The 15,788-nt window shown below is 37.6% G+C and overlaps 1 protein-coding gene across 10 annotated transcripts in view; it reads right to left on the bottom strand.

Moving 5' to 3' along the window:
• Positions 1–15,788, bottom strand: part of NREP (neuronal regeneration related protein) — a 34,566-nt gene that overhangs the window by 10,755 nt on the left and 8,023 nt on the right. The window lies entirely within an intron of this gene.

The raw sequence follows: 15,788 nt of genomic DNA on the forward strand, positions 1-15,788 counted from the left end.
AAAAAAAAAAAAAAAAGCCAACAACTTTTGCCAAAGAACTTGGGAATATGAATATCCAACAGGAAAACACACATGACTAAGGAAACTTTCTCCCTCCCTTCATATTTGTTACATTGACCAAGGCATTTTTTTTTTTCTATTAGGCATTTTAGCACATTAGGCATTTTCTAGTATTTGAATCATAATCATTGTATACTTTTAGAAAATGAACGTTGCTTTGGCCTTGTGGTAGTCTTCCAATCTGCTTCAAAGTCAGAACCTTAAGCCAAAAATGGCAGGGACAGAGGAGTCTCAGTTACACTCTTAAAACCTGCTTGGCTAGTGTCTAAGAACTCAGCATATCCCTAGACATAGTATCTAAAGGAGATATTTAAACTTTTCATTTTTTTTAAGCACAGCTAGTTTTAAGAAACAGTGGTAAATTACTGGAAACTAATATGATCTATCTGCATTACAACATTGTTCTTTCTTATACCTGCAGTATTTTCAGACTCTAAAGTGAAGAGCTTAAGAGAAAAGATCTATTGACAATCATTAATTACCTTTGCTCTCAAATGATTCAGACCTGACCTTTGGTATTCCACAAGGGCCTCAACTTCCATTCCTTTCCCAGAGCTGGATATAGAGAATGGGTGTCCAAACAACAGTCATTTGTCTTTCTGTCAAAAGCTGTCTCGGTTTAAATGTACTGTATTTTCTCTGCCGCTTCTTCTCATCAGAACATATTCTAGTCTACTCACCAGGTTCTACTTCTGGCAGTCAGAAATAGTGCCACTTTTCAACTTCATGTCTCTTACCAACCTTTGTGCATTTATGCCGCAAGAGTTCATGAAATAGCTGCAAAGTGCTGGACACTGTTAGGTTCTGGGGATTGCAAGAGAAATAGAGTTCCTGCCTTCCATATGCTCAAGTCTGGGGGTGGGGAAGGTACAGCAGGGGTGATCAATCCACAAAAATCTACTTTTAAAAATGTGTGTTATGGGCTGACTTGTATCACCTCAAAATTCATATGGGGAAGTCCTAACCACTAATACCTCAGAATGTGATTGTATTTGGAAACAGGATCTTTATAGAGGCAATTAAGTTAAAATGAGGACATCAGGGTGGGCCCTAATCTGAAGTGACCCATGCATGTTGTTCTAAGAAGAGATTAGGACACAGACACACAGAGGAAAGACCATATGAAGACACAGGGAAAAAGACAGCCATCTACAAGCCAAGGAGGGAGGCCTCAGAAGAAACCAACTCTGCCAACATCTTGATCTCAGACTTGGAGCCTCCAGACTGTTAGAAAATAAATTTCTGTTGTTTAAGCTGCCCAGTCTGTAGCACTTCGTTATGGCAGCCCTCACAAACTAAACACAATGTGCTTTTTAAGGGCAACAACAACAAAAATAAATATATAGGTTATGTCAAATGTAATAGCTGCTGGAACATGTATCAACAGACTAAACAACAAACAAAACCAACATTTAGCGTAATATCCAGTAGTGCTGTCAACAAAGGAAATGGGGGTGGCAGTGAGTGCATCTGGGAGGGCATTTGATGGCTGTCAGAATCAGATAGAAGGGTGAGGGATAAGTGCATAATGAGCTCCATGCAGGCAGGTGGCCCTGTGGCCAGGAGGTCTCCCTGCAGCTCCCAGGGGCCACAGTAGTAGCAAGACCCACATGAACCCATGAGTTTCCTAACTAGTTCAGAATATTAGGAACTGACAATGACCCTATGACTGAAGCTTTTGAGTGCTGATAATATGAGGATCAGAAAACTGGTAAGCTGATCCATCTTTCTAGAGTCCATCTGTGCTTGCTGAACTGTAAAGCTGCCCATTCTTCTTGGTGCTCATCAACTGACACGCCAAACATGGGCACGTGGCTGATACTGCATTCCATTCATTCATTGTCTGAATTCAAGTTTGTGTTTTTCATGAAGACCAATTAACTTTCTTTTTGACACTTCATTGAATACTCTATTGTTGTTTCGGTGGTTTGCATCTCGAAAATTTAAGCATTCTGGGTATGGGAATACCACCTCAAAACTGTTGTTTTATTCAACAAACCAAAGTTTGCATTAATCTTCACAAAAGTATGTCTTCTTTTAAAACCGGTTTTCCATGTATACGATAAACAATTGTTTTGCCCAAATAAAATCCTCAAAACCCTCTAGAATACTATTCTTCCAGAAGTCAATTAGAAAATCAGAAAAGCAAATCGTACCTTCAACAGTTGAGAAAACAAAATGCTAGTTAAAAAAAAAAAAAGGTAGGGGGAAGGAAAATTTTGTTACTTTAATTTGAAGAATATGCAATGGTTTTGTTTGAATTCTGGGAAAGTTTGAGTGTTTATACTTGTCACTGAATATATTGGTTAATGCATTTTTTTCTATAATGCTATATTTATCTCACTGACAATTAGGTTGAAAAACAACAGAACGTCATAAAGAACCACAGTGGTTTAAAATACACTAATCATGACATGTATTTAGATATCCTTGAGCAATTCTTAGAAAAAACCAATTTTATGCTTTCGAGTATAATTAATATACTTAAACCCACTATATATTTAAATATTACTTACAACGAAATGTGCTATTTCTTACTTATTCTCTTAAATGTATTGATAGGTAAGTTACAATATTCTATCACAGCATACAAACTGGAAATAAAATACTCAGGGTTTTATCCCTCATTTCCTTCCTTCCTCCCTTCCTTCTTTCCTTTCTTTCTTTTGAGGCTTGTTTTACTCTTTGGACAGTGCATCATGAAAAATAACTACATTTTTTAAGTAATTAGCTTACCAGTAATTATTGCTTAGCATAAACTATTATTAATAGCAGACAACTAGTGTTCCAAATTAGAAAAATGAAATGTAGGAAAATTCAGAGATCAGTCTTCCAAGGTCCTAAAAAATATGCAAACTAGATTATTGCTTAAATTATTTTCAAACACTTTTAAGCTTTTCATTTCAAAATCTGCTATTTATTTTTCAATGGCATGGTCCACATACAGAATCAATCTAAAAGTTCTCTGACATGTTTCCTATCACTTCTACTACACTGCAGGTAAAATTTGAATCATATCTACTTATTACCTGTTTCTAAGTTTGTATTTTCCTCTGTTCATTTACTGTCTTTATCAATATTTCTTTGGGGGAGACTGTTCTATGAGAATGATACTTAAAGGCAGGGTTATATCTTTTTGCAGAGGCTAAATACACCACACACATAAATGCTGCTTACTTCATTAGTTAACATACATTTTCAGAACTCTGCCATGAAGATATGTTGCATGGTTTGTTGTTAAGGACCATAACTGTAATATTATTCTTTATCCTTGATGGGGTCATATAGGGTTAAAGAATGCACACACAGGTCCTTTATAACTTAACAGGATGGGTATCTATCTCCTGCAATTAGGAAAGCCAACTAGGGCAGCAGGAGTCCAACCTGCATAATCAATCCTTTCTGCAGCAAAGGGGTGTATTTCATAATCTTTCTGCCAATTAAATAGTATGTGTCTGTATGTGTACATGTTTTATTCTGCCTAATTGGTCAGGAGGTTGTGAAACCTAGTACTGTAATTCAAGGAGAATTCATGTGCATATACATACACTTCCTTTCTGCAAAAACCCTTTGAAGTGGTGCTATAAAGAATCTCCCTCAAAAGCCACTCTGCTCCCAGGTGTTACTGGTCATATGAGAGGGCCAAATGTAAACTGAAACCATAAATGAGCTACAAGGATCATTTTCTCTCAACAACATTACATCAAAGATTAGACGGTGCCAAAAGATGATGCACTGTGCTGTCTCTCTAGAGATGTAGTCTTAGAAATCTGCCTAACCTTGTGAATGCTGCTTGAAGCAGCAGCACACAGCGGGGAAAACACATTGCCACTGGAAGACAAAAAGATAAACCTGTAGAACACTGGACCCTTCAAATGATGTATGTAACCTCTGCACATTCTGGAAAGCAGAATAAAAGTGTTGGGGCTTAGGTTGGCAAGTATTCTGGCTTGGGAGCTAAATGAAACATGCACTGACCTAATTTAAACACACACACACACACACACACACACACACACACACACACACACAGACACATACATACACTAGAGCTGGCTGTGATAACAATGGGTAATTACAGAGTATGCATTATGAACACCCAACTACTGCACTCTATAGTCATAAATGCCCTCCTGCTAGAAAGGAAAGGCAGGCCTTTGTGGCTCCTGCTGACACTTGTTGAGTTTCATAGCCTGCTAAGTCCTTAACATGCACAAATAGAGGTTGGGGGAGGCAACGTGTTTCAATAAGGAAGACAATGATGGCTCACTAATTGGTTAAACCCAATGGCATTAGCTTCGCTTCGGGTGCATATTCCCACTACGGGCACAGAAAATGTTCATGTTTTATTAATATTATGCCACAGATTATGTTACTGTCCAACATTACATGTCAGGAAGGCAAAAGATTTACAATTCTTGATTTTGTGAGTTGGGGTGTCTGAAACAAGCTTTGCAGACTTTAATAGTGGAATTCTCTAAATTCACTCTGCTCATTGTGAAGCCATCTTGAGAGGCCACTGATGAATATGTGGGAACCTGACAGCTGTGGAATTTTATTTCTAGACTTTAACTAGGCAGAGAAGGGAAAAGGAAATCTCCTTGCTGGCAACAAAATGAAAGTGTTTACATGTGAAATTAATCGTCAGCACAAAGAGCTTTCACAGTCACTCTGTTCCACAATGTAATATTCTGCTTGTTTGGCTGCTGAATCTTTTAAAATTTTATTTCTAAGAATAATAGCAAAGACTTTCAAGGGGGGCAAAAAATCAAGTCAGGAGCCAGCCACAAAGGTTAACAGAATTACCCGACTTTTCTTTTTCACCACTACTTAAAACCATTCATTACGTGAGTTTTCTGGGCTTTGAGGGTACATGGTTCAAGGCCAGGTGCAGCAACGGCCAGCTAATTCAAGCATAGTGAACACGGAGGTCAGCTGCAAACATTTATGTTGTGCAACATCGTGTTCCTCTCATTCCAGCCCCATTCCTTTCCAATAAGAGCACATTTAGCACAAAGCAATCCACCTAAAGACTCCATAAATCCAAAAAAGGGAGTCACTGATCGAGGAATTCTCAGATTTCTGCCAAGGCACCCTCCCTTGGACTGGAGGTCAGCCTGGTACAGTAATCAGAGCCAAACTGTGGACTGGACTCAAGGAATTAAGTTCAGCACTTCAAATCTTGACTTTTAATGGGCACTTTTTCTTTTCAGCAATGAAGAGAAAACAAAGTGCAAATGGCTGGTAACAGCCCAAAGTAAACCAGGAGAAAAAGTAAAAGAATAAAGCTCGGATACAAATCTTATAATATCTAAGAAGCGTCTTTCCAAACAATGTGAAAAAAATAAAGCAACCTTTTTAAAACTTGGTTTGAGATTATGCAGTTGTGAGTGAACAATAAGAAAACAAAGGCCACAATACAAGATAGTTCCTCTCTTTAGCAAAGAAAAAAAAATCAGTCTTTGTTAGCTTACAGCAAAAAGGCCCCTCAGGCATTTACGCACAGCATAAGATTTTCTTTGCCCCCGTGAACTCAAGAAATATGTTAATTCAAGAAATATGTTAATAAAATCTTTTACCTCCCTGGAGTGGAACCAGAATAAATATTTACTTAACACATCTTGAGTTCTAAGTCTGGACCACCTTATTCCATTATATAAATTGGTTTTAATTTGTAAGCAAGAAATTAGGACTATGACATCTTGTGATGTTTCTCCTACTTTTAAGATATATTGAGAATTAAAAAAGAAAGACAAATTTGAATACTAATTCTATATTATGCCCCAGCACACCAAACTGCACTTGTGAATTTTAGAACGGTATTATTCGCAATTGAGAGTAAAAGCTGTTGATATGCTTTCTAATACTAGACATCTGGAGTAACAGTGCTTTTTCCAAGCACATTCCAAGGTTAATAGGAAACATCTAGACTTGCTTTTATTAGCTGGTTTGAATGATTTTAAGTATGCTATGCCGAGTTTCACCTTCAAATAACTATATGAAGTTAAATTTCCAGTCCCCAAGAATGCTATTTTTTCTTTCCTTCTGTCCAAAAATTACTGTGCTATCCATTAAAATCTCATGAAAATTTTCCCCAACAACATGAAAGAATAATTATTCAAAATACGATTTCTTTTGTTAAAGCCTTCAGTTAAGGGCTGATAATTATTTATTTAGACGTAGGACTTTGGATTTTTCTTGGTCTGGGTGGATGAGATAGCTAGTTGCTTTGAAGAGTCTGAAGATATTTCAAAGCATTCCTCTTGTTGACATGTGCAAGACAGAGCTTTCCAGAAAGTCTGCATTTTCTCCCGAAGTGCTCATTCCAAAAGAAAGTATTCACTCTTTCCATCAATGTACCCTCTTCTACTGGTAACTGCAAACCCTTCAGTATTCAGCTAAAGTTATTTCACAGTTCAGTGCTTGTCTCGCACTGTCCTGGTCATTTAAAAACCGGTATCTCTTCAATAGCAAATAGCATCATAACAGATCACTAAATTTGGAGGGAAAGTGGTTTCTATTGCAGAAGAATGTAATTAAAATTGGTGTAAATCACAGGGTACAGAATTCTTATCTGGTAAGAATTCTGACTTTTTTTTAAAGAAGAAAAAATATATCCAGATCTGTATCAACATGCTATTTAAATGCTCAGGACAAAAAGAGGCCACTAAGAGGCTTCCAAGAAAACTGTCAGAAAACTAAAAGTACAAGAGGAATAGAATGGATATGCTTAGAATGGATATGCCCCTGCACATCACCTGGGTTTTCAACCCCTCCGGGTGGAGCCAAGTCTGATTAAGTAGAGGGCTTCTCTCTGATGAGGGATTCGGTCAGGCAGTACCATGTGAGGCAGAGAAGACTGAAGGGAGGCGCTCCCAACCCAAACAGATGTGTTTCAGGGCTAGTTATCACCAAAGAAACACAGGCTTCAAGAGTTGTGAAAATATCTGCAAAAAGAATGCCAAACTAGAGGCTTAAGTTCCCTAGAAAAGAATCATCGGTAGTTTAATATGAAAAAGGTAGCAGTGGAAGCTCAGGCCTTCTTTCCAAATTCTGACTCTATTCTACAACAAGAGAAGACCTCAACCACATATTTTTCTCCTCAGTCTTTCTTCCATTGTAAACCAAACACCACAACTATACTTCTCCAAAATAAGGGAACTATGAGCAATAAACAGGAGTAGTTGGAACCCACAGAGACAGAGCATGTAAATTTGGGAACCCACAGTTTTCTGTAGAAATGCATAATACAGCCCACTATAATGTTTTGTTAACTTTAGGCATGTTTTCTAGGTGCACTCTTTTAATCTTCACAATGTTACCGCATATATAAACCAATATATATATAAAGCGCCGGCAACAGGATTGGGCACATAAGCAGATCTGTGTTAGCTTCCATTATCATCATCGTCACCATTTTACAGATGAGAATACTGAGGGAGAATAGTCAGGGAACCTGCCCAAGGTCTTCAGTGTTCATGTGTTGCTACAGTTGTGGAGGAAAGACCAGTCTTAGGGTAACAACTTTGACTTGGCTACATTAAGACTTTGGATCTAATTAAACCCAAGCAAAGTAGGAATCAGTTTTTTTCTTTTTTCAATGTTCCCTGGAAGGAAATGTCCAGCACAATATAAATATGTAGCATCATTGCAGCTAATAACAACGCATTTGCTGAGAAACCAAGTTGTTTCATGACTCCCAAATGAACTCTCAAACAGTTTCTTCTTAGATGGCTACCATGGAAAATCTAATTCAGTATAGAATTCTTGACTGCCTACACTGGCACAATCAATTCATTCTTTCATCAAATGCATTTGAAATCCTGTTCACTATAACTTTGCTTTTTAAAATGTTAACTCAATTTAAAAACAAAGTAATTAGTTAAAAAATATTTTATCAATGATCTGCAGACACACAAACCATATACTGCATAAAATATGAAGTATTTTCTTCCTTTCAATTGAGAAGAAAATAAACACTTATCAGACAAGAGAGACAGGTTAAATTCAGAAAGAAAAATAAATGTAACCAGACTCCACTTGGAAACCTTTAATTAATGTATTACAAATCCAGACAGTTCTAAAGATGGACAAATAGAAAGATGGAGATGGGGCAACAACTAATTATTAACATCCTAAAGGTATCAAATAGCAAATAATTAGATATGCTGTATTTGATCCTCATATTGCAGGTAGAGTACTCTATTCAATCACAGTCAAAGATGTGGTGACCCTCGGACTTCATCTACACAACATAATAGCTAATCAATTTAGTAAAAATTCACAATGATTATCAGATGAATTGTTTCTATGATGCAAAGAACAAATTTACTTGTATTTCTGATTGAATTGATTGTGCCAGTGTAGACAGGCAAGCCTCATATAATAAAGTTCAAAAAGTGGTTCTCATGTTTTTTAAAAAAAAGGAAAAATAGGCTTAATAAAGATTAAATGAAAAGATGCGGAGACTTGTCTCCCAGACTTTGATAACAAGATCAGAACAATTTATGATTCTATTATCAAGAAGTGAGAAAAATATGCAAGGCCAGGGCATTTCATGATATATAATTAGACTCAAGACTCCACAGGGCAGTAACAAAAGGAGACTCAGTTCTGGTCCACAGCATCCAGGTTTTGGAAAAGCTAAATCTAAATAATAAAGGACTAAAATTGTGAAGATAAGGGCTCAGAGATATGGACAGAATTTCTGATCCTATATTAACTAAATTGGCTAGGTATATAATCTAAATTATCTGGTCAATTAATAAAGAAATATTTATTAAGTATTTTCAGCAGGCATTGAATATTTCGTAGGCAGTTTTTAATCCTATACAATTAGCATCTTATGAAAGAGTAAGTCCCATTAGTTTGGGCTGGAAATACCAAAGTAGCACAGAAAATATATATTTTTTTTTTTTCCAAAATTTTTTTTTTGCTCTGTCACCCAGGCTGGAGTGCAGTGGCCAGATCTCAGCTCACTGCAAGCTCCGCCTCCCAGGTTTAGGCCATTCTCCTGCCTCAGCCTAGGCGCCCGCCACCCCGCCCGGCTAGTTTTTTGTATTTTTTAGTAGAGACGGGGTTTCACTGTGTTAGCCAGGATAGTCTCAATCTCCTGACCTCGTGATCTGCAAATCCCGGGAAGTCTATTCAGGAAAGGAGTGGGCTAGTTAATATGATGTATCTATTCAAATTCTAATTCTGTTAACACCACAACTGGAATTCCGATATTGCATGCTTTTAAACAGTGGGTACATTCCCTGAACAGCATTCATTCTTTAAGCTAGTATTAACTGAGTTCCTCCAATGCAGAAGGCACTAGGTTAAGTGTTCAGCCATGTGCTGCCTAACCCACAGGACACACTGATCTACTGACACTCAACAACATCTGTCAAATGAGCACAAGAACAGACTTTGACATCATGGTCCCAACGAGCCTTTTGGGTGGCTTTCACTAGGATGACTGAGTGGGAGGCATGAAACAGTACTTCGTGGAGGAAACAGTTAATATCAAACCCTTACTTGGGTCATGTTTATAAGCACCTTAGTCAACAAGTTTTATCCACATAAATACTGACTAGCTTTCCCTTGATGCTCTGAAAGCTGGCTGGCAAAGCAGTATCTTCTCCTAATTTCTACTCTTTCCTATCCAAGAATAAGTTCTATATCAGACACCAACTTTATCCAATAAAAGTGTCCTCAAAATGCCTGGACCCGTTTTAAACAAAACAACTTTTGTAGATTTCTCCTTGTTCAGCCACTGGACTGTAGTACTTTTCCCTGCTGGAATTGTATCAAACTCAATTCAGCAGGAAGGCTGTTACCTGCCCCAGTAATCAAAGGACATGGTGTGTGATGGTGATCTGAGTAAGAGCTGGGATGGAGGAGAGAAGAGCTGGAGCTGGCAGCCACAGCAAAACTTCTGTGCACATTATGACTCTCCCTGTTCTTTTAATTACCTATTGGTGAGTCTTTGGCTCGGCATTTTTATTGGCAACAACTACTTGGCGATTCCCCCTTCCTTTCCAATCAATGGCTCTGGTTCCCAAATTTCAGTGAAAAGGGGCAAACAGACCTTCCTTTCATGCCACATTCTCTCTTTACTCCTTCTCCTTCTTGAATATGTTATATTTGTATTTTGCTCCATGAAAATGAGGAACATTGAACCAAGCAGTCTAAAATCAGAGATTTTAAAATATCTTCAGCTAGATTATCCTAACACTTTCAAGGCAAAAAGCTTACATTAGGAACCATTCTAAGGTAGTAATGGGCAACAATTTTACTTTAAAAGATTTCATTACCCTGTGAAACCAGGGCAGATTTGCTCTACTGTCATGACTGCCTCAGTCCGATTACTGAGATTACTGTGCTGCCCGCTGGAAAAGCACCATTAATACTCTCATGCATAATGGCGCCCCACAGCCAATATTCTGGATAAGATGTGTGGCACTACTCTACAGTGAGATTCCTCTTTCAGCAGACCATACCAACCTAGCTTTCTGGACTCTCAGGACCTCCTCTGCCTAAAGGAGTGCAAAAGAAAGGAACACAGAATTTAGGAGTTGTTTTTGTAGTGTGCTTAGATCTCACTTAACTCTTCCTCCTTACTTCCCAAACATTTGAGCCTTCTAAAATGTTCAGTGAGAGGCTCTTTTCAGTAGGAAATTGTTCATCAGTGTATGTTCATTTCATTTCCTGGACTGCCTTATAACTGAGCTATCACAGCAGTACAGTGTCCGGCCATAACTCATTGTAGACACCAAAGTGGGCCACCTGGTCCTGCCCAGAAATAGCAGATTGTCATGTATCCATGACCACTGACTCATTCATTTATTCCACAGACAGTTGTTGATCACTGAGGATGTGCCAGATCCTAGTTAGGTATGGGAGCACAGATCAGACTGGTTCATGGTGTAGGATCTATTCCAAGGTCTCATTAGGAAATGTCAGTGAAAGTTAAGAGTTTCCTTTCACTTTGTAGAAAGAGAACACCAATTTCTCTATGATTTCGTTACTGAGAGTTCTCTCTCAGTAATGAAACGTCTCTACATCTGAATTCACCATCCCACTGATAGAGGAAATGGAAAAAAAAAGAGGCATCACAGTCTCAACTGCTACCAAAAAGGGAAAGGTGTTGCTCAGTTACTAAGTGGTCAATATTCTTGTATCAAGTATACAAACTTGGAGGGTAGAAAAACATGCAGAAATAAGCCAGCTGCAAGAAGAAAGTTAAACGTGTGATAAGTATACAGAGGAACATAAGAAGATTCCTGCTGGATGTACTATGGTGAGTTTCAGAGAGGAGTTGTCATTCTAATTCAGTTTTCAAGGATGGCTTTATTTTGTCAGGAGGTGCATTCCTTCTAGAAACAAGTTAAGCAAAGGCACAGAAGGAGGGAATCCTGGGGCAGGTTTAGAATAAGTGGCCTGGTCCCTCTAAGAAAATATAATCCACTATAGCTAGAAATAAATGATTAATTAATATAGTTCCTAGCATATCTATCAAGCCACAGAAATAAAACTTAGGAAGTTCTAAACATAGCAGGTAAAAAAAAAATTACTTGAAGCTATGAAGTGGAGAAGGCATAAAGAATTCAAGGAGCAATGCTTACCTATGTCACTTTTACTGAGAGATTTACAGACAAGTACCACCTCATCAGAAGGGGTTAAAAGAGCTAGTCACATCATTTCATGTTGAAAATCTTGCAGCTGATGTATTCTAAGGTAACCATTCTGTGCTGTTAATGAGATTGCAGGAAAAAAAAAGTCCCTCTTGGACTTGGCTTTCCTCGATTTTCATGTATCATGTAATGAGATTCCCTTTGGTTGATCACCAGACTACTGACTACATTAGTAACAGCATGTAGGCCTCAAATTGTAAACAATTTTTATTGTGATGACATAAGTGTTGGCTTACATTTTGAATAAGTATGGTTAATCGAGAAGAAATGGAAAGAGAAAAGCAGCTGGGTACATGGGGGTACAACTGATTAGCACATGCCAGCACCCAGTCAGTCTCACAGGAGGGAAGCATGATCCTTCTATCGGGGAGCTTGCAAGTCAGCAACATCCTCTCTGCCAAGCAGACACTGCTGAACTTGCTGGGATTTGCCAATGAAAGTGCTGCCACTTTCTCAAGAAAAAGAAGATAAGCATGCTCCCTTTTCCCTTCCCAGTTCCTTCTAGCTAGAGACCTTTCTTCTCTCCACCACTCCACTCCAGCCTAAGGCGAGTGAGAGGGAGCAATAAAGTAAGCTGTACCTTTAACCAGAAAGTGTAAGTGAGTGAGTGTGTGTGTTCTTTCCTGTTAAGCACAATCAAAAGGCAAAGAACCTGAGACAGGTTGGTAACCTGAGTGAGAGCCCTGGGCCATCTCTAAGATGCCTGCTCAGTGGCTTCTTATTGCTTAGCACATCAAGTCTTTGACTTCTAGGTATAGTTTTTGAGGTCTGTCCTTGACAGCACAGAGGTCCTAAACAGGGAGGAAGATCTTCCCTATAACAGTAAAAAGGTATCATCCCCTCTTGCAAGCCTAACTCTCTAATGCACTCCTTTTATCTGGAATACTCCTCACTCTCATCTAAATCTACCCAAATATTCTTAATTCTTCACTAACTCAATATAAGGACTGGTCCTAAGTCCTAGAAACAAAAAGCTTAATAAAGCATAGTACTTACTCTCAAGGAGCAAATAGTCACTTCTAGGTTTCAAATTTTGTGCCAACTCCAATCAATTGTTAATGGCATCCTGGAACACCGTATTGAGCATTTTGAAATCATACTCAAGCTGAATAATAATGAGTGTCAAGGTTGATTAGCAATGTCTCCCACAGGTATAAAAGTTAGTGATGGAGATAGCCATATATTTGCTATTTCTGGCTCCAGCTTAATTTCTACCTTCTTAATAAAAGTTAATTTTAACTTTTAACTCCAGCTTAATTTCTACCTTCTTAATATAAGTTTTCCACTATCCCCAATCCCCAGTCCTCACTAACATCACTCATACCATTTAGCACTAGATTATATTGTTTTACATTGTTAAGTATGCTGCACCTCACAGAATCACAGAAACAGATTCTACTGAAATAAGTGAAGGCTAGAAAGTTCCAATACTGGGAGTAAAGCTCCTCTTGGGTCCAGGCTGCAGGAAAAGCTGCTCTGAGCTTTAAATACCATAGCTGGATCCAACCCAGAGAGATGGCATCGCACCACATTGCCAGAGTGTGGCTCTGGAAGCTGGGAAAGGTTAGCCATTGCAAGCACGTAATTTTGGCAAGTGCCACACCTTATGGTTTCACTGCATTTTGTTTTATCCCGTTAATAATGGAAAATAAGTTTCTGTGTAAACTAAAATTGCATTCACTTCGGCTTCCTACCTCTTTCAATATAGAGGTTAAGGATACAAATTACTTCTAGTTCACAAAAACTAAACATAATTAAATCATTAAGAATGAATGTTAAAAATCCAACTTAATAGATGTCAATATGCATAGACCAAATATTTATTGAGCTTCTACCATATATTTAATACTTTACCAAGCACAATATGAAGTTTATAAACCCTCTGGGAGGCTATAATTTAGTTGAGCAAGGAAAGAAATGCATATGATCCAACTAACAAATAATGCCATCCTGGTTAATACCATGATATTACTACTAATAACTGAATTGATATTTAGAATTTAGCTGAAAGCCATGTTAATGAGTAAGTCCCAAACCATTAGGGCTGTTAATACTTTTGCACGAATGGATCAATTTCAGGATCACTGCTATTTTTTACACCACTGAGATGAACTATTCTTGAAGCTCTTCCTAGGTACAAAATATGTTCTAGAAATATTCATTTCAAATAAATTTACACCCAATAAATATTTTTAGCAATCATAATTCCTACAGATGTGGACTAAGAATTTATGATTAAGCTGCTACCCAGTACAAAGTAGAGGAGTCCTTTAAAATTGATATATTGTAATATATCTTTATCAACCAAGATGACACAATCCAAGTACATTCAATACATTTTCCTCTGGTATATTCAAATTGGATTTGCTGGTAAGATTTTCTTATCCCTAGTTTTTTCTTGTATAACACAGGAATTATACAGATAATTCAGGCAAATCCTTCCCACTCCTACATCACTCCAGCAACATTTTGAATTACCAAGATGAATCAGACAAAATCAATTTTTTGAGCATAATTATTCAGGTAATTATTTCAACCCTCCATTTCACTTTGGCTATGAGGATATGGCCTTAAAAGACTTTCCATCCAGGAACAGCACTAATTTTTTTAAATGTAGGACCAAGGAAGTTACACTAAGGATCCCTAGTCAGCCCAGTATATCTGAATGCCACATCAGGTCTTTAACTGACCAGGTAAATTAATACTTCAAAGTATAAAATTCATTAATAGCCAAGTATAAATTTGGGTATTGCTCATTTGGTTTAGCAGAGTATTCATATTTTAGAATTATATTTTCCTGTTTTAGAAGTATTCATCTCAGGACTTAAAAAGTGAATTTCTTCAGTGTATTTATGATGATCTGATTTACATCTTTTAAGAACTGTATCAGGTTAAAATGGAATGATACTCGGAACAGCTGTTTATTCTAAGATTGCTGCTCAAATACCTTTTCCTACCTGAATTATCTCTATAGCTCAAGAGGAAGCTGGACTGGGCTTAACCCAAATAGACTATCCCTACTGTCCTAATTCCTCAAACGATTCCCAATTCTCCCCCTCACTGTTCACTGGAAACTGTGGTGAAAAAGACAGTACCAAATAAAATTACTCTCTTAGGTACTCCTCAGCATCTCCACCATCAAGAGTCACTGAGCAATTGGTATATTTACATTCTAAGCCCAATGGCACAAGCTATGAATAGGACCACATCCCTCCCCAATCTTTGTCTTTTTCTTTACACAAGGAAACCTTATGTTAATGGAGAGATTATTGAAAGAGTCTTCTTGTAAGCCCATGAATGCCACTTCACAAACTGTACAGAAAGCAGAGCTCTATGAATGGTACAATGGAGTCAACTCATCTGTTTTAAAAGCTCAGCATCAGTCTTAAAGAGAACTTATATTGTTCTAATGTCTAGGTCTCTGTTAAAACATAATGAGCCCATGCTTATGTCACTGTGAGTCCATGGTACACACACACTGAGAGGCAAGTTTACTGTGTAGAAGGCAATCATGTTGAAAACCAGGACTTAACCTTGACATTGGATTAAATAATTTTTTTTCAAACTAGTCAATAGAATCATCTACTCATTCTGAATTGTTTTCTTCTCATTAACTTATCCAAAGCAAGTACCTTTAAACTAGAATACCTAAATAAATAGTAAGAACTCATGTAAAATACAATCATAGCAATTTAAATTTAGAAAAAGCCAAATGTAAATTAAAGAAGTGCTGAAGACTTAATATCCTACTAATTAAAAAAAAAAAAAAAAGTGAGGGTGGGAGAGGCATGGGAGAGGCATATTTACTAGAAAACAAAAAGTTGGAGAATGACTTATAGAAAAAAATGTTCCGTTCAACTAAGATACAGCAAACTATACTCAAAATTGACACTTTTAACAGTACTCTTGAGTTGCACAACCCCAGGTGCCACCATGTACAACTTTATATAAATAGCATTCCCTGCAGTGGTGCTCAAGGAGGCCCATACACAGAACACAATGTGATTGGTGCCTCCTAGAGCTGCACGATTTTATATATATATATATATA

The sequence above is a fragment of the Rhinopithecus bieti genome, unplaced genomic scaffold, assembly GCF_001698545.2.
Source record: "Rhinopithecus bieti isolate Rb0 unplaced genomic scaffold, ASM169854v2 scaffold_18418, whole genome shotgun sequence".
Taxonomy (NCBI): domain Eukaryota; kingdom Metazoa; phylum Chordata; class Mammalia; order Primates; family Cercopithecidae; genus Rhinopithecus; species Rhinopithecus bieti.